Source organism: Dipodomys merriami, unplaced genomic scaffold, assembly GCF_024711535.1.
Source record: "Dipodomys merriami isolate MVZ:Mamm:240054 unplaced genomic scaffold, mDipMer1.0.p SCAF_361, whole genome shotgun sequence".
NCBI lineage: Eukaryota > Metazoa > Chordata > Mammalia > Rodentia > Heteromyidae > Dipodomys > Dipodomys merriami.
The window spans coordinates 990,535-1,009,501 of NW_027205171.1; the positions used below are offsets into that span (position 1 = coordinate 990,535).

The following is an 18,967-nucleotide window of genomic DNA, read 5'->3' on the forward strand; positions in this document are numbered from 1 at the left end:
TTTCACTAGAAGAGAAACCTCTGTCAAACAATTAATAATAGCTTATTCTCCTCCTGGCATTCATCTGTAGTTTTATTTTCTTCATATATTTCATGATCTCTCTGTGTATGCCAAAGTCTGCGCTTAGCATGTGTATACCATTCATAGATACTGAAATTGCTTTTGAATAAATAATGTTCACACTGACTATCTTGAAAAAGAAGAATTGGTTTCTTAGCACTTTAGGTAAGAACTTGAGGGAAAGAAACAAAAGGAAAAGTGAGGAACAACTCAACACATAGATTCAAATGAAACAAAACAACCCAAGAAAACAAAAATTAATTCAGTACTCAAAAACCTGCAGGAAATGAAAGATTTAAAAAAAATCAGCTATGACAAGCTTATGAAATTCGTGACTACATGGGAGTGCACTGTTTAGAGGATAGTGGCTAAAGGCCAGACTGAACATAAAGTTCTGTACACAATGCCATGCACCTGTTATTCTAAATTCCAGGAAGAATAACATCAAGTGCCCTGAGACCAAGTTCATACACTAGTAAGAAGCCAGTTTCTAGATGAAAAATAATCAGGATAACTTAGGGAGGGCTGGGGGCATGAAAAAGTGGTAAGAACATCCATTTAAGGGGCACAAAACACTCAATCAAACTATAGTATTAGGGGTAAAAAAGTTATGATTTAAATAATTAGAACAATTGTAGTACTTGAGTATTTGAGTGGAGAAAAATCCATTAGAGAGATAGAATGAACCCACTTTCCAATGCTACTTTAGTGGTAATGTTTAGTGGTACTTGAGACAAAACAGAGTTACCTTGCAAATGAGCATGGATGTACATTTGGATGATGGAAATACTCTACTTATAGAGGTGTAAATTAGATTTTTTGGATAGATTGTAGTTCTTGAACTAAGAGCCTGGGTGATGTCCTTGAGCTTTTTCTCTCAAGGTTACCACTCTAATACTTTGAGCCACAGTTCCAATTCTGATTTTCTGTTGGTTGTTTGGAGATAAAAGGCTCATGGACTTTCCTGCCCACGATGGCTTCAAACCATGATCTTCAGATCTTATCCTCCTGTGTAACCAGGATTCCAGGCATGAGCTGTCGACGTTTTTAATAATTCAGTAAATTGTATAGTTACAGAAGTTATAAATTATCATTGTAACCTGTGTAATATAGGTGTATGTATAGATCAATGCATACAGTTAGAAATATATTGACATATTTTGCATCTACAGTAGATTTATGAAATCATCCTTCATTATAAAATAAAATGGAAACAAATTTTATAAGGAGAAAAACAAAGGGAATTGTTACACGTTACTACTTGTTGAATGGAAGATGAATTGTGAGAATCAGTTTGGGAAAACCATCTCTACTTTAATAAAATGGATAATTGCTATTAATTTCAATCAACTTTGGTGGGGGGGAGTATTGGATGAGGGGGCGGGCAGAGGCTGGGAACGGATGTGAAGGGTAAACAAAGAGGAGGCTGCAATTCTTGATAAGAAATGTACTCATTATCTTGCCCATGTAATTGTAACTCCTCTGTACACTATGTTCACCAATAAAATAAAATAAAATAAAAAAGAAATAAAAAAGAAAAATGCGTAGGGAAAAGTTATATAAAGATCCATTACACGTAAATCATGATTTATTGAATGGAAATTCCCTTGTAAAACTAGTTAAGATAATAAAAATATAATTAAAAACAATGGAGACATCTAATCTTAAACTGTGTTCTCTTAAACCATGAGTCAATATAATAGTTTCCTCCTCAGAAATTTTCTTTGCAGGTATTTTCCTCATAGTGACAGAAAAATGATCAATGCAATATCAATACATCACATTGCACATCAGAAAGAGACACAATAAAAATCACAGTAAAATGTTAGAATTCACCACATGATAAAATAACAGGCAGAATGTGCCAAATGCTAATTGATTATTTTTCAAAGTACTTTACCGATGGTATCTAATTTAATCCTCAGAATAATTCCAAAAAGTGGAACTACTTACATGTTTAATTCTCAGATGATCATATTGAAGTCTTCAGAGTTGTAATTACTAGTACAACATTGCACACATGGTAAGTGTTAGCCTGAGGTCCATCCCCGACTGTATCAATTAACCTCATTCTATTTTATGACTAATATTCTAGGAAAAATTCCCAGAATTATTGTGTACACTCATAATATTTCAGTTTATCTTTGTTAGAAAATAGGGAACTGTAATATGAAAACTCAAAGTTCAGAATCAATGCATACCTCCCTGGTGAAAGGACCTGCTAAAGTATAACATTCTTGATTTCTAGGTCAAAATAGCAGAAATGATATTCTATCCCTTCACTCAACACTGCACTGCCTGGGGACCCTAACTCTGTTTAACACTGTCTTACTGAAAGAATGAACTCCCCAATTCCTGATGGAAACAGACTGCAGGTCTTATGGACCAATCATTTCCACATTGTAGCTCAACTAAGTTGTTTACCATTAGAAGTATTTTGATTGCTTTTTATACCCTACATTTTGAGACAAAGGTACTACTTTAAAATGCTGTTAAAGCAACACTGATATAAAAATCACCTTTGACCCCAGATAAATAATTTACCTTTCATGTACCCAAAAATGCAGTCTGACCTATTATTAATATTAACAATGAGAGGATAAAAAATCATAGACAACAAGGCCTAAGCATGAATTAAAGCCTCTCCAACTTGTGAATACAATTGGTTTAAAAAGACATTAAGGGCTGGGAAGGTGGCTCAGTGGTAGAGCGCTTGCCTTGCATGCATGAAGCCCTGGGTTCGATTCCTCAGCACCACATAAGCAAAAAGAAAAAAACCGCAAGTGGTGCTGTGGCTCAAGTGGAAGACCGCTAGCCTTGAACTGAAGAGCTGAGGGAGAGCGCCCAGGCCCAGAGTTCAGGCCCCACTACCAGACTCCCCCACCCCCGAAAAAAATATATCAATACTACTATATTTGTTCAAAATTTCTCACGATACTAAAGATTCAATTGTAAACTGTTAACACTTGAAAATAACTCATTTTCTTGGAAGTAGGAAACAAAACACAAGATTAATCCTAATAATTTTCAAAGACATTTATTTATACTACAAATTCACTCTTATAACTACAAAGATTCTAAAAATAACTGAAGCATAGTGTCACGAAGGCCATAATTTAACTTCATCATATACATTCAAAGGACTTTGCTAATAGAAAATAAATTTATACTAATAATTAGCTCACCCAATTCACTTCCATTCTTTTATTCTATATCTTTTATTTTCATAGAAACTGGCTTTTCATAAAATGATGCATAAAAAGCCTATATACCCACTTATATTTTCAGATTTTAACAATGTTTATTTCAGAAATGTCTTTAGCTGTATAGTCAATGAACTGAAATAACACTAAAATATTCAAAGGTTTTTCCGAAATTGCAAGACTCGCTCTGGGATATTATTTACATTGGAAAGGATATTCAAAAAGCCTTATTTGTTAAAGTTGTGATAGTTACTCCCACAAAAATACTATTAATGAAGAAACCTTCGTATGTATAATACAACTTCAAATGCATCCACAATCTGGAGGTGACACATGCTTTTTGTTTGTTTTTGCAATGTATATCTAATAAACATATCCACAATACTGATTTTCAGTCAATATGATGGGATATTCAAACCTAAAAAATAAGGGGTTTATTATCTTAGTGTGAATAGATACAATCTTACAAAGAAAGTTATTTTCAGCAGAAATCCGGAAAGAGTTTATCCACCTTGAGTTCCACAGGAATAACCAGACAGTAATACCTATTTGGTCAAGTTGGTCAAAATTATGAGTATATCTTAAAATTATATCTCATTTAAGAGGTGAAATACATATTTTGTACTGACAGTCATCTTACAGCAATAACTTACTACCTAATTATATGTGTATCTTCTTTCCTAGCATATACTAAGAGTTGAAAGTGATCTCTTTTATCTAACTTAATGGTGTAAATGCTTTGATTATGATGATGTTATTATTTGACAAATAAAATGTACAGAAGGGTGGTTCCACTGAAATGACAGGACAGAAGAGTGATAAATAACAATATTGCAACATAGCTCTATTCAGCCTCACTCTGTCCACATTGGCAAGCAACATTGCAACCGCACACACACACACACACACACACACACACACACACACACACATGTGCGCACATGTACACACACATATACATGAATGCCAAATTCAGGGTTTATTGTACATAAAAGTTCAATTAAAATATTAGTGATTAGGAAAAATGATAATTTGACTTATTACAAAATAATACATATTCTAATCACCACGGTTGTTACATTTTACCTGTCTCTCCACATGTGACCACTTAATTTATTTTTAGTTCATTCATTTATTCATCATTCATTAGTTTGGTGCCAATACTGGAGCTTGAACTCAAGGCTTGGCTCTGTCCCAGAATTTGTTATGTTTTTGTTTTAGTTTTCTCAATGCTAGCATTTTACTGCTTATACTACAGCTCCATTTCTAGCTTTTGCTGGTTACTTTCAAACCAGAATCTAATGGACTTTTTTGTCTGGTTTCAAAGCACAGTCATCAGATTTCGTCTTTCTGATTAGGTAGGATTAAAGACCTGAGTCACCCGTGTGGCTCTTAATTTTTCCTGTACATATGTAATGCACATACTTAGATAGTAATTTAAAACTGAGAACATAGAAGCAAGATGTACAGTGATGATATTGTCCTGTCAGAAATTCAAATTAGTAATGTAAATTTCTTCTTAAGACCATACACAAAAAATACTTAAGAAGAAATCTGATGTTGTGTGTGTATATGTGCGTGCATGTGTGTGTGTGTGTGTGCTGTTGCAATATGTTCCACATATAAGCACTGTGCAGCGGTGTCCAGCCATTCACAGTTATTGCATGAATATCTGCCTTGAGATACCAACTCATGGGCAATGTCTAGGTGTCCACTCTAGGCTTCGCGATGAAGAGGGGTATACTCATCCTCATCCCTAGTATTCATATAAGTGGCCTTTTTGGAAAGTACTCTCCACACTGTAGTAAGCTGCAAGACAAGCACTCTACCACTAAGCCACCTTCCCAGCCCAAGGATTAAGATTCTTGCCTGTAATTTAGTCAAAGCTATGTCTCATTACGTAGGCGACTAAAAATGTATTTACTAATTTCAAGTAAATACATAAATTCTATTTCCATCTCTTTTAAAAAATAAAAAAATTGTTTGCTCTGTAAATTGATTAGATGCATGGATTTTGTGGCTAGCTATGTCATTTCACATATGTATCTCTTTTCCTCTTTCTCTTTCATGGTTCTCATAGACAATATGGTTGCTCCATAATTATCCTAATTTATTTTGCTTTTATATTTTTAGTTTCATCATTTCACTTTCTGCTCTGTCATTTCCCAGAACAGCACCACATAAACAGAAAAATCCAGAAGTGGTTCTGTGGCTCAAGTTGTACAGCTCTTGCCTTGATTTGAAGAGCTAAAGGAGAGTGCCCAGGCCGAGTTCAGGCCCCACAACTAATTTAAAAAAAGAATCTAAATACTTGATAATTCTACTAACAGATCTGACTGAAATCAGTTGAATCACACTTTTCCTGTACAATGAAGGAATAGGTCCAGGCTAGGAAAACAGCTACAGAAGGCAGGCAGATTGTATCTGTGACAAAACTTTGTGGAAAATGGAATCGAGGATTACTTACTGGTGATTCACTTGCACTTGAAGCATGATTCTCAACTATTGCTTGCTGATTCTGAACTATTGCTTTGATCATTATATTTTCCAAGAAGAAAAAGTGAAATTTAATTGGTAGTAAAGGACTACTAATACATTTTGACTTCTCATTAAGCATCTTCAATCATCAAAATCACTTGAAGGCAATAGACAGGCCTATTTTTAGATGAAAACAAGTGTCTTTAAAAAAGCAAAAATTTAGGTAGTCATACCAAGGACTTCTATTTTACTACTGCATTATACATTTTTTCTAATGTTGGATACCAACATTAGAAAGCTACTAGAAAGCTCTTAAAGCCCATATGTTGAATAGTGAGTTCTCTTACACTATAACATGATATTTCCCAAATCATTTACAAAGAAGGCATTGTATCCTATTTTCTCATTCCTAGAATAAGCTGCACATGAAGACACCAAGGGTGCTCATGTTCAGACAAGGAACAAGATGAAAAAGTGAGGAATGGTATCAATTTCAAGAAAAAAATGAAGTAGGATCCAAGCAAATTTCTTCTTTGGGATGCCGAAATTAATCTGCTTACTATGGTGTGAAGACTACTTTCCAAAAAGGCCACCCAGATGAATACTAGGGATGAGGATGAGTATACCCCTCTTCATATGGAAGCCTAGAGTGGACATTTAGACATTGTCCATGAGTTGGTAGCTCAAGGCAGATATTCATGCAATAACTCTGAATGGCTGACACCCCAGCACAGTGCTTATATGTGGAATAATACCAGAGTGGCAGATGCCAATCCCCAAATTAAAGGCCTCTTGTCCTCCTTGCATGTTGCTGCTGGGAATAGAAATCGAAAAGATACTCTGTTGAACCATTATATCAAACCAGGTTTGAAGAACAGCTTGGAAGAAACTGCATTTAATATTGCCAAAAGGATAAGTATGTATCACTACCTCTTTGAAGTTGTGGAAGGTTGTACAAATTTTTCGCATGAGTCGTAATGGTTTGGTTAAGTTTCTTAAATTTCAAAAATGCCAGTCCATCCTTTGTGGCTCTACGAATTTTTTCACAATAAAAAGCAACAGCAATATCTTACTTTAAAAATTCATGGATTCCATGGTATTCTTCCAAGTGAATTGCCTGACTCTGATGTCAAAATGCATTCAAGAGTTTTTTGTATACATCTATAATGATTTCTGCAGAGTTTGTGATTTTTTTAATCAGAAATAATTTTAACTTATCTGTTGAAATGGTGCTTTTGTGAAAAAAGTATATCTATGTTTGTACAATATCCATAATCTATTTCATTCGCTCCTAGATATAATACTTTGAATTCTACATTTTTATATAATGTATAGTTTCATTAATAAATGTGTCCTTTCAGATTGCATTCCATATAGAAGAAGTTTAAGATTCCTTTTTTTCCTAGGTCCTTATATTATTTTATTTCTTTGGGATAACATGACAATGTTATGTAATTTCAGTTTTGTAAAGGTTATGCTATGTAAAGGCCTTTCTAAGGTGAAGATTTAATACACTGATGTCAAACTAACCTTTAATTCTATGAATTACATGTATTGTTACACTTGTATTTTTATAATCAACTTTTTAATAACTGTTTTTATATTTCTTGCATCAGAAGAATGAAAAACATAGAATACTTCACAAATTTTCATATACTCCTTGTGCAAGTGCCATGTTAATCTCTGTATTATTGTAATTTGGGTAGACCTGCTGCTGAAGCATGAAGTACCCTATAAATTTAAGTACTTAATGATGCAATCTTTACACAGGCATATATCCATGGTTGCCTATTTGTAACAAGGAACACTTATTGTTCCTTAAAATGTGATTGATCTTATTTCTCTAACATTCTGTGTATAGTGGAAAAGCTTATATCATTTGGCCGATTGCTCATATTTACAATTTTTTTGTCAATGACTATTTTGTCGTTTTCATTTTAAATTTGATCATACTTTGAAGCTTTAAAGCTAAGTCCAAAGGTGATGGCTTTTCAAGTACTTATTTATCAACTGAGTTAGCTTTGTAGAGCTAATGGATTCAAAGTAAGCCTTGCTTGAGAGCTACTTCTAAACTTCTGCAGCATAAAATTTCCCAAATAAGGTCTTGCTGGGACAAATGTCTACCTGAACCTTTACCCTTCTTCCTTGTAGGAACAGACCAACCAGAATATCTTACCCTGACAGCATAGATTGTCTTACTGGAACAAAACTAATCTTAGTTACAAGGGATCATAGAGAGATGAACAGTTCAGACAGAATTGTTCAGAATAGAAGGTATTTTATCAAAATATAATTGTTTATTATACTTATCATTTCAAAAGTAGCTAAAGCCAAGAAGGTGAAATAATTTTCATATTCATGATTACCTACTGTCCTGGCCTGTCTATCATCCAACCAGGCAGGAACTTACACTACTGACTCTCTATCACCAAATATTTCCATAGCTCCTGGAAAAGTCCATATGTTTCTCCTCGATATTAGGCCTTAAATTGGTAATGTTTTAATCACATTGTTTCCTCTTGCCTCTAGGCTGTAAATCTACAAATGGTAAAGCTTTAAGTCTAACTCTACCAAACACTGAGGTAGAGATAATGGAAGAATACTTTGAAACAGAGTTGCCTTTGATTCCCTAACCACAACACAACAATGCAAAACAATTTTTATATTATATATACTTATAAATTTTATATTTATAAATATAAAGTATGTGCTGATTTTAAATTTCACACAGTAAATATTACTAGAATTGATAATTTGACAAATATATTGAAACTTATTCCGATAAATAGAATGGAATATAAATAATTAGATTTAGGATATATATTAGAATATAAAAAGTATCAATGCAATATCTTCGGTATAAACTTGTGATACGTTCTATGTGTTCGTTATCTTCTGAATTCACATGGTAAAAAAACAGTATTGTTTTCTGCTAATCTATAATGGATTTTACTCTGATGCTCTGTTTATTGTTTTAACTCGCTGGTCCCAAAGTGTTTTTCTCCATATTTCTGAAGCATTCTTACTGATTATACCCAAATTTTGCTGATATGATGTCTAAAAGCTATTATGCTTCTGAAGTATCCACGGATCCGAGGATACCAGTTCCTAGTTATCTGTATCATCAGATAACAAGGGCAAGACTTCTCACATAGGCCCATGCAACATGCCAACAGAAAATAATTGAAGACATCTCAATTTCTCATTTCCTATAATATTTCAGGACCCCAGTTGCTTACAAGATTTAGCAGAATTCAATTGTGAACTGCAAGGCAAGTTAAAATGAAAGATGAGATCACAAAATCTGAGAGAAAGTACTATAATTCAAACTTTCAATTTACAGATGATCAGCCCATATGAGTCAACAAAATTACAAATGAACAAGATTATTTTTAATACCCCTCTCCTAATGATTAATGAAAGATTTTAGTGAAGCCAAAAAATAGTTTTTGTAATGATAAATCCATAAGTGGCCTACCAAGGCTAGGAATACCTGATTTAGAGGTCAAATATAATTTAGAAAAACATTAATTGAGAAGATCCTTAGTGCTTCAAAACACTGGTACTTCAGTAAAATGAGGTTCTGTAGTATAAAAAAATGTTGTCATTCTCAAACCAAAGATAACCTATATTTAATCTCCTGAAAGTATATTCACTTTCAAATAAACTACTTAAAATCACATTTGCCAAAATAGCACTTGACAAGTAGATGATAGTGATATTACAAGGATTTCAAGTGTAGGGAGCTAGTTACAATAGAGTTGATTTACGTACTCAGCACCAATAGCAAACAAGTTCAACCATTCATCCAAGTGTAGAAATAGTACTCCCCACCATTTGTGTTGTTCAGTAGGTGCCTTCCAGAAATGTGTTAAATATATCAGCCTCCCATATTTCAAACCCAAATATTAGCTAATAAAGTAAATTTTATCACATAAGAAGGTACATTTTAAAAAGTCACTAATAGTTGCCTTATCATGTGTTGTTTTATATTTTCCCTATCTGTCTAACATAGTAAGAAATATGACTTTAAGTTTTGAATATCGGTACTGATGAGAGATGTGACAAAATAAAATCTGTCTTTTATTTCTGTCATATTCCTCTAAGTAGTAAATTTTAGTTTTCTTCTTTTTCCAAAACTTATAGGTAGTAGAAAAAATTATCCTATGTAAAATAAAATAATCATACACCATTTTACAAAGCAATTTATAAAAACTGGTAGTTATAAATAAATTCTAAGCCATTTTTAAATTTTCTTGTTGACTAAAGATTAATCTTCCAAATGAACTAGAATAAAATCATGTCTAAGTGCTTCACATATCCAGTCTTGCAAATTGTTATTGCAGATGAATGAATTATGGAAATATAAGCTGAAATCAGTTCAAGTATATGTGGGAGAGAAAATCCATGGAATGTATATAAATGTTTCAAAGTATTAACAGGCAGTTTAACAGAATGACTATCAGGAAATTGAAACCAGAGAGGAACAATAGTAAAGAAATAGAATGAATGAAAAATGGAACAAGGGGCAAGTACAGCTAGAATACTAAATGTACATATGTAATGAAGGAAGTGCTAAATCTGAACTCAATCTTGGAAAAAGAGTTGGTTGACATTGATAGAAGGAGTGACTCTGATCCAGGAGAATTAGACAATTAGATGGACATATTTAATTGTAAAACACTTGCACAACCTTTTGAAATTCAGTTAAAAAAACAACAAACAAAAACACACAATAATGACAACCAAACAGCAATCTCTAGAGAGTATGAACATGACCTCTCAAAATTTTAAGCAGTTAATGAAGGGCAGTCTTTGGAAAAGCAAACAATCTGTTCAAAGAGGGCATTTTGGGGTAGGGGAGAATTTTGACCAGATTTAGAAAGATTGTCTAAGGTTATAAATCACCTATATCTTCTGCAAATATTTTCTTCTGCGAGTGCTCTTTGTCTGAACTGGATACTCCAGTCCTGAGTCACACTTGATAGCTTGTGAAGACAGAATGGAAGAAACAAGATCAAGAACCTATTTCTCCACTGGAGAGAAAACAGTCCTCTCTGTTTTCTCTCAATCTCCTCACTACTCCATTTTCATACTTTTAATAAAGTCAAGTGATTTTGAATTATATCTTTTCTTCTTTGTTCTCACAAAGTAATTGTTCAAAATAATTCATTAAATATTATTTGCCATTATTTTCTATCATGCTGTTTACTTGTTCAAGCGAGTCCATTAAACTTCCCCTTTTCATTTGGTTGCCACGAAAATCCAACAACTGTGTTAATGAGGACCAACGCTAATGCAAAACTTTGTCTACAAAAATCCAGTCCAAGAAAATATAATCACAAATATTTAGCTATAATTTTTTTCTTTTTTTTTAACCTTGAAATCTTCTTGTGTCTAAAGTGCCCACAAAAATAAGTATTCCACCACTTTTTGGTTCAATCACTTCTAACCTCAAAGATATTTTGCTAACAAGATGCTTAGAGGAAACCTAAGAATACTCCACTTTTATCTTCTCTCTTAAAACTTTTATCTTCTTTCTTAAGAATCTCTTTAGATACAATATCAGGAACAGTGAAGTTATTCTTTGCAAAATTATTTCAATAGGTTATTTTCCTCTTGGTCTTGTATTTGCTCAACAAGATGTATGGAGAAGAATAGAGTTAAATCACCAATTCCTTGGATGATATTGTCTGTTACAAAGGACAATACTTCTATGTCCTACTTCTATGTCCTCTTCTTAGCTCTTGCCTGATTTCCAATTAATCACAGGTTCTTGGCTTCAATTCTAGTGAAGCTGAAGCACTATAAGGCTTCCCCCACTGCTACATCTTCATGGTTTCTCTTTGAAAACTCTTTTATTTGGAGGTGGAATTTATTTTCATGTCTTGATTCAATTTGTTCTGCATTATACTGAGCCAAATAAGCTCTGTAAAATCACTTTAGGTAGCAAAAAGATTAACACAATCTATATCACTATATAAAATAGTTTTGGCCCCCTCCAGTGCTGAAACCAAAACGCTTAGCTAGGGCTTCTAATGACGTGTTTTCTTACCTTTTCTATTTGCTCGATTCTTTTCTGATCCCCAAACTTTTGGGCTTATGTAATAAGAGAAGTTTTCACTATCTCATGTTAATAAGGATATTATATTTTTGAGCTACTTAGAAATGTGAAATCATTGAAGTATCCAATCAGATTTTTTTCTGTGTTTCAGTGCTTCACGTGCAAAGACATTGTGGAAAGTATTAAAACAGAGAAGTGTAAACTCAATACGTTCTTTCATTGTGCAGGACACTTTCTCCCTAAATATTTTGACCCAAATAATCTTTTTAAGAGAATTACTGTTTAGTAATCAAAGGTCAATTCTCAAATTTTGATGTCTTATTTAAAAAAAAAAAACTTTGAATTTAAATTCCAATACAACCTTTTTTCACACAGTAAGAGTATATTTCCTGGGTAAGGACAATTCTCATGGGAACCTATACAGGATTTACAGCAAGGTTTGAGAGGTTTGTTTGTTTATTGTGAAAATGAGCCACCTTACCCACATTGCTCCCTCTTAGCTAAGTCTCCATGGATTTCTTTGCATGAAAGCCTATTTTCCCAGGCAATTTTAAATTTTCTTAATAGGCTAAGTTAAAAGTTAGAACAATTAAAATTTACCTGCCATAATTTTAAAACTCTTTTGGAATTCCTTTATCAGAATCTCAAATTTACCAATCCTAATTCCACGTTTATCATCAAAAGCAGTTAACATGTTGTTTTCATGATATAGTATCCATGAAACTATTATTTTCCAGTGGTTTTGTTACGCATATATATGAAGGTATAAGCTGATGCTGAGCAAAATGAACTCCAAGATATGGAAAGAGATATTTATTTGCAGTTGTTGTTTTTAATGTACTATGTGATTTCTATTTTCCTTGGGTTTTTCCCCTATGGTATAACTCCTACTGTGTTTGAATTTGGTACCCTGTGTATTGTGTATACATTTACCTTAATTAGGGAAGGGAAGAGAAACAACAAAATGGCGAGATAAAGGACAAAAAGCAAACCAATGCAATAGCAATACTCAGGAGACAATATGTTGGAAATGTACATTACAACGTGTGAGGGGTTTGGGTATGAAGGAAAAACGTGAGAAAAAATGAGAGAGGGCATAACAAGTTTGAAAAGTTATGTATTCACTGCCTTACCATTGCTAACCCACTGCACATCACTTTCACATTAAAATTAAATTTAAAAAATAGCCTGCATGAAATAAAATTTCACTGTATTGGTATAGTAAATATTATTCTTTATGTAGTAACTTTTTAAAAATTCAGTACTATTGCCATATAATTTGAATTAATTACCCCTTCTTTATCAGAGGGCCATCAACTTGAATGTTATCCAACTAGATAATTTATTCACAATATACTTGCCAATATTTTCAGAAAAGAATAAATTAGTACTTTCTCATACTAAAACCGAAAACCATTTAATTCTATGGAAACCCATAACTTTTAAAAGTAAATAAGTTGTTAAGAGGACAGAATATGTGTGTTCTTCAAAATTCCTATGACTAATAACTACTCACTTTCAAATTCTCAACATTCCATACCTGAGAGATTCAAAATAGTACCTGTTTGCATTTTATGTAATTCTGCAATAGATGCATTTTCCAATGGGGTGTTACAGATTGAGAAGTGAACAGAAAAATAGCCACATTCTGGTATAGGATAAAAGTATAAAGCACCGGTTATAATTAATTCTTCAAGAGTAAGCAATTGTTTATCAGATTAAGCTATTATTTCTATGACCATCAATCCCAAAATTTATGACCTAAAGTCATCCTAGACCAACAGTTTCCAACTTGTAGGGTGCACCTCAAAATTCCCTTAATTCACATCACAAATAGCTTATCTCTATTGGGAAAAATATTACACCTTGCTAATGTGATGCCCTCCGTGTTCTGGAAAGAACACCACAACGTACTGGGTTGCATCATTTTTCCTCCACTGGTATTCTTGCAAATATTATTTATATTTATACTTTTTTTACTATCATAGATATTCAGGATGCTAAGATTGGAAGATTACAGTTGAAAGCCCACCCAGGCAGGAAGGTTCCCTAGATTTTTATCTCCAATAAACTTCTCAGCAAAAGCCAGACACAAGTGGTACTGAGGTTGAAGTGGTAGGGCACAAGCCTTGAGCTTAACAGGCTCAGAGACAGTGTCCAGGTCCAGAGTTCAAGCCCTATGACAAAGCAATAAAACAAAAACAAAAATAAAAACAAACCCAAATCCTAGCATTTTTCTCACTGTATACAGAGGCACGTAATTAAGGAAATTGCTTCCTGTGTTACATACAGGTAGAAGAAAGAAGAGGTCACACAATTATTCTATTCATACCATGTTATATTAAAGCCTCAAAAATTGCTTTTTCTAAATTTATAAATTAATATCATCAATTTCTTGGCAACTCTGTCTAAATTATTCACATTATCATTTTCTACATTAACAGTTAGAATTATCTATTAACTGAGTTCTAATTATAACTCGCTTGAAACAATATGCTAGGTAAATAGAATGCAAGAAACATCTGAAAATTTGTCAATTAAACCCTCTACCTAAAAAGAATTTTGTAGTATCCTATAGAATATGAAATTACAAATGAAACCAAAGTATTTTTTGAAGTCTAAACTCCAATTTAGCAAGATCTATAAAGACCTACATTAGGTGATCTTTGCTATTCCTCCAGGCTTAAGCTATGGAATCCTTCATCCTTTCCTTGGAATCTAACAGAATGATGATTACGTACTTTTTCAAATTTTGGATGGGAATCATGAACCACTTTGCATCTAGGAATGTTCTGTAATGAAGAGCGCATTTAAAACACAACTGAGGAGGGGCTGGGAAGGTGGCTTAGTGGTAGAGCACTTGCCTCAAATGCATGAGGCCCTGGGTTCAATTCCTCAGCACAACATAAGCAAAAAGGAAAAAAAGCTGAAAGTGGCGCTGTGGCTCAAGTGGTAGAGCACTAGCCTTGACCTGAAGAGATGAGGGACAGTGCCCAGGCCCAGAGTTCAGGCCCCAAAACCTGAACCAAAAAAAAAAAAAATTAAAAAAGAGTTAAAAAAATAAAAAATAAAATAAAACACAACTGAGGATTATATACCAGTTGTATTTCAATAGAAAACTTGGCTTCTCAAAACATAATGAAAAAATTAGCCCAAATTTCCAACTGTGTATTCCTTTCTTGTTTGGTTTGTTTTATTAAGACAAAATTATACTACCTGGTCCAGCGAAGTTATCAGTAGTAATTCCAGTCTCTAATCTCCTGTCAGTTTGAGTGCTAGAATTCAAGGCTTGTATCACATTGCCCCACCATAGTTTCTTGGTTTATTTCTTTATCTGTTTGTTTGTTTATTTATTTATTTTTGGGTCCGGTAATGGGTCCTGAACTTTGGGCCTGGATGCTGTCCCTCAGCTCTTCAGCTCAAGGCTAGTGCTCTAACACTTGAGCCACAGAGCCACTTCTGGCTTTTTTCTTTTTGCTTATGTGATGCTGAGGAATCAAACCCAGGGCTTCATGCATGCAAGGCAAGCACTCTACCACTGAGCCACCTTCCCAGCCCCTTCTTGGTTTATTTAATCTAGATACAGACTATCAATTCTGAACTTATCCAGTGATATTATTCACTAGACTTCTCAGACTGTTCATGCACTATTTTCAAAGATGTTCTAACATTTGACACAGGGTATGAACATTTTCAAATGCACCTGCCTGGTCTCTGATTCATTCCTCCATGGATCCTATCCCTTTAATATTGATTACTTGACTCTCTTACTATCTCTGGTCCCTACTTATGTAATATTCTCAAACTTTTTTGAAGAAAGTTCACTTTAGGATTTTCTAATTTAAAAAATTACCACATGATTCTAGTCTCACTCAGGACATACTTTCTATTGTTTTCTAACTTTTCTACATATTCTGAGAGTTGCTTCATTTGTGTATATGTGTGTGCACATATAAGTGTGTTTATGTTTATATGTATGTATGCAAAAGCCTCAAGCTCTTATTCATCATTCTTGCTCATGACTGTTATTCCATCACCTGAGCCATTCTTCCAATCTAGCTTTTGGCTGGTTAATTATAGATAGTGTCTCAAACACTGTTCTGCCCAGGCTGGATGCAATCTGAACTTCCCAGACTCCTTTACATACTTAGGTTTAATTTATCCAGTAGAAACAACTTTTAAGCTACAAACATTTTTGTGAGTGTAAAGTCTAAGCTGTAGCCCAGATTTTTAACTCAAGAATTCATATAATGATAGATGAACATACACATTACATATGTTGAATGTACACTGTTAGAAATGTGATCCTAAGCTGGGTGGTGGTGAGATCTGAGGATTGGGGTTCAAAGGCAGCCCAGGTAGGAAAGTCCAGGAGACTCTTTTCTCTAATTTACTGCAAGAAAACTGGAAGCCGCACTGTGGCTAAAGTGGTAGAGCATTAGCCTTGAGCAGAATAGCAGAGGGACAGTGCCCAGGCCCAGAATTCAAGTGCCAAGACCACCACCAACAAAAAATATATAAGTAAAGGAAAGAAAAAATGTGATCTTATCCATCAGTTGATGGCTAGTATAATCCCTGCTCTCTCAAGATGGAATTTTTTCCTTATTAAATCCATGCTCTTATATCTGACTTGCATTGGAAACAGAATTATTCTTCCATTCTAATTTCTACAAAGTTGTGTCATTAGCAAGCGTGATTAGGAAGGGAGTGGCCTCATACTTCGGGTTCCACGTAGGAGTAATGCTTTCTCTATATCACTCTCATAAATCTACATACTGGACTTGGCTTTATTATTTCAATGTGGTCTTATTTGTAGAGTCTTCTATAGTGTATTGAACCCTTATACTTAAACACAGAATTTCCCTTTCTCTTATTATTGCTATAGTTAACACGAGTTAACAAATTCATGTACACTTGGGAAATAATGTGCAGCATATATACTCACAAAAAAATGATCTAGGACCCTTCTTCCTCTTTAAAATTCGCCTTAATTTACAGAGAATTTACAAATTTTGAATTCAATATACTCATGAATAATGTATTTATAAGAAATATAAATTTCATATTTTCTCTTTACTAAGTTGTCTCTGAAATACGTGTTACATCAGGTCCAATGTGTTCTTGTGTAATTTCGGTGAAGCCGGAAATCATTCATTATACCTCAAGCAGCACCATAGATTGTTCCTGGAAGTAACTGTTACTGGATATGGAAACTGATCCCAGTAGAGGAATGGAACATAGAGTATTGACAAAGTTCAAGTTAACTTGTGCTTTCCTTTATACTGTAAAAGAAGAGAATCCGAAGGCTTGAAGGAAACTCTGTCCCTGACTTTTTCTAGTGTGTTTTGACTTATATATAATTTTTCTGTAAACTTCTAGTTGAGAGTATTACAAAAAGATATAATGTGCCATTTGCTGGCCAGCATAGAACAAAAAGAAATAACGTTGTTTTAAATATGTTCTTCTTCAGGGACTGGGAAGTTGGCTCTGTGGTAGTGCACTTGCCTTGCATGCCTGAGGCCCTGGGTTAGGTTCCTCAGCACCACATAAGCAAAAATAAGCCAGAAGTGGTGCTGTGGCTCAAGTAGTAGAGCGCTAGCCTTGAGTTGAAGAGCTGAGGTAAAGTGCCCAGGCCCAGAGTTCAGGCCCAAGACTGGACCCCCCAAAAAAATTCTACTGCAATGAAACAAAGACATGGATGTTTTATAGTGTTTTTTGGATGGATATTTCACCCCGAGATGATTCTTTTGTTGCAGAAGTCAGTTATCAATTACTTTAGTTTGGTCCTGAGTTCTCCAGAGCAATAAGGATTCCAAAAAAGCATCCAGTGCCTATGATCAGCAAAAGGAGCCATTTCTCAGACCAATACTCCTTTAAGGAGGGTCCAATGAAATATCTGTTTTTTTGTTTGCTTTTGTGTTTAGCTTGTGTTGGTTCTGGGGCTTGAACCCAGAGGCTGAACCCTGTCCCTGAACAGTTTTCTTTCCTGCTCACCTACCCCCAGAGCTAGTACTCTACTGCTTGTACCAAAACTCCAATTCTGGCTTTTTGCTGTGTAATTACAAATAAGAGTTTGACAGATGCTCCTGCCAGGTTTGGCTTTAAACTAAGATAGTAAGAAAGCTAAGTGACATCAACTGTATAGACTTCTCTTTTCAAACGAGAAATATTAGATGAAGTTTATTGTAAAGCTAATATTTTACAATTTTTTTCTTTCTTTATTATTGTGAGCATAAGGTACAGAGGAGTTACAATTACATGGGCAAGATAACGAGTACATTTCTTATCAATCATTGTTGCCTCCTCTTTGTTTCCCTTTCCCATCCCTTCCCATATTCCCCCCTCCCCATACCGGATCCTCCCCCACACCAACGTTGTAAAGTTCGTTTTTCGACATAACGACTTGTACATCTCATTGTTGAAATGGGTCCACCTGTATCCCTAGTTAAATGATTTGTTTTTAGAGCATATGCCCAGAAAAGAATCCATAACATTACTCAGCAAAAGTTGGTGCACTGAATCATTTTGGAATTTTTTTGTTTGGGAGGATTATTGAACTTGCCATTCCTTTTGGGGAAACTTAAAGTCATATTTCACCTTTTTTGTTGGTTGTGGGGCTTGAACTCTGATCCTGGGTGCTAAGCTAGAGCACCACCTCTGGGTTTCTGGTGGTTAATTGAAGGTTAGGGTCTCGTGGACTTTCCTGACCAGGCTGGCTTTGAACCACAATCCTCTGGTCTCAACCTCCTGAGTAGCTAGGATTACAGGAGTAAACCACCAGCACCTGGCTCATATTTGCATTTATGTGCACTGAATGACACTGTGTAGACAAAGAATGGAAATTTTAACCAAATGATATTGCAGCATTTCAGAAAAATTGAAGTAGCAATAAATATGTCCTCCTTTCCATTTTGTTACATTAATGACTGATGAGCTATGGGACCCTTACATGAGCATCCTCTGCCATCTGTATAGGTGTATTTAGTATCAGGAAATGTTCATAGAGAAATATAGAAAGAATAAGATTTTTAGAAAGCAAAGGAGATAAGGTATGAAAGAATAGCTTAGAAGGAGATACATTTATCACACAGAGATTAAGAGCTAGCCTAAGAGATGTAGAATGTTAAAGGCAATGAGGAACAGCCTAGCTGACAACTAGTTC

The 18,967-nt window shown here is 34.4% G+C and overlaps 1 pseudogene; it reads right to left on the reverse strand.

Moving 5' to 3' along the window:
- Nucleotides 1-7,364: 7,364 nt before the first annotated feature.
- LOC138804412 (U6 spliceosomal RNA) lies at nt 7,365-7,464 on the reverse strand (annotated as a pseudogene).
- Nucleotides 7,465-18,967: the final 11,503 nt, after the last annotated feature.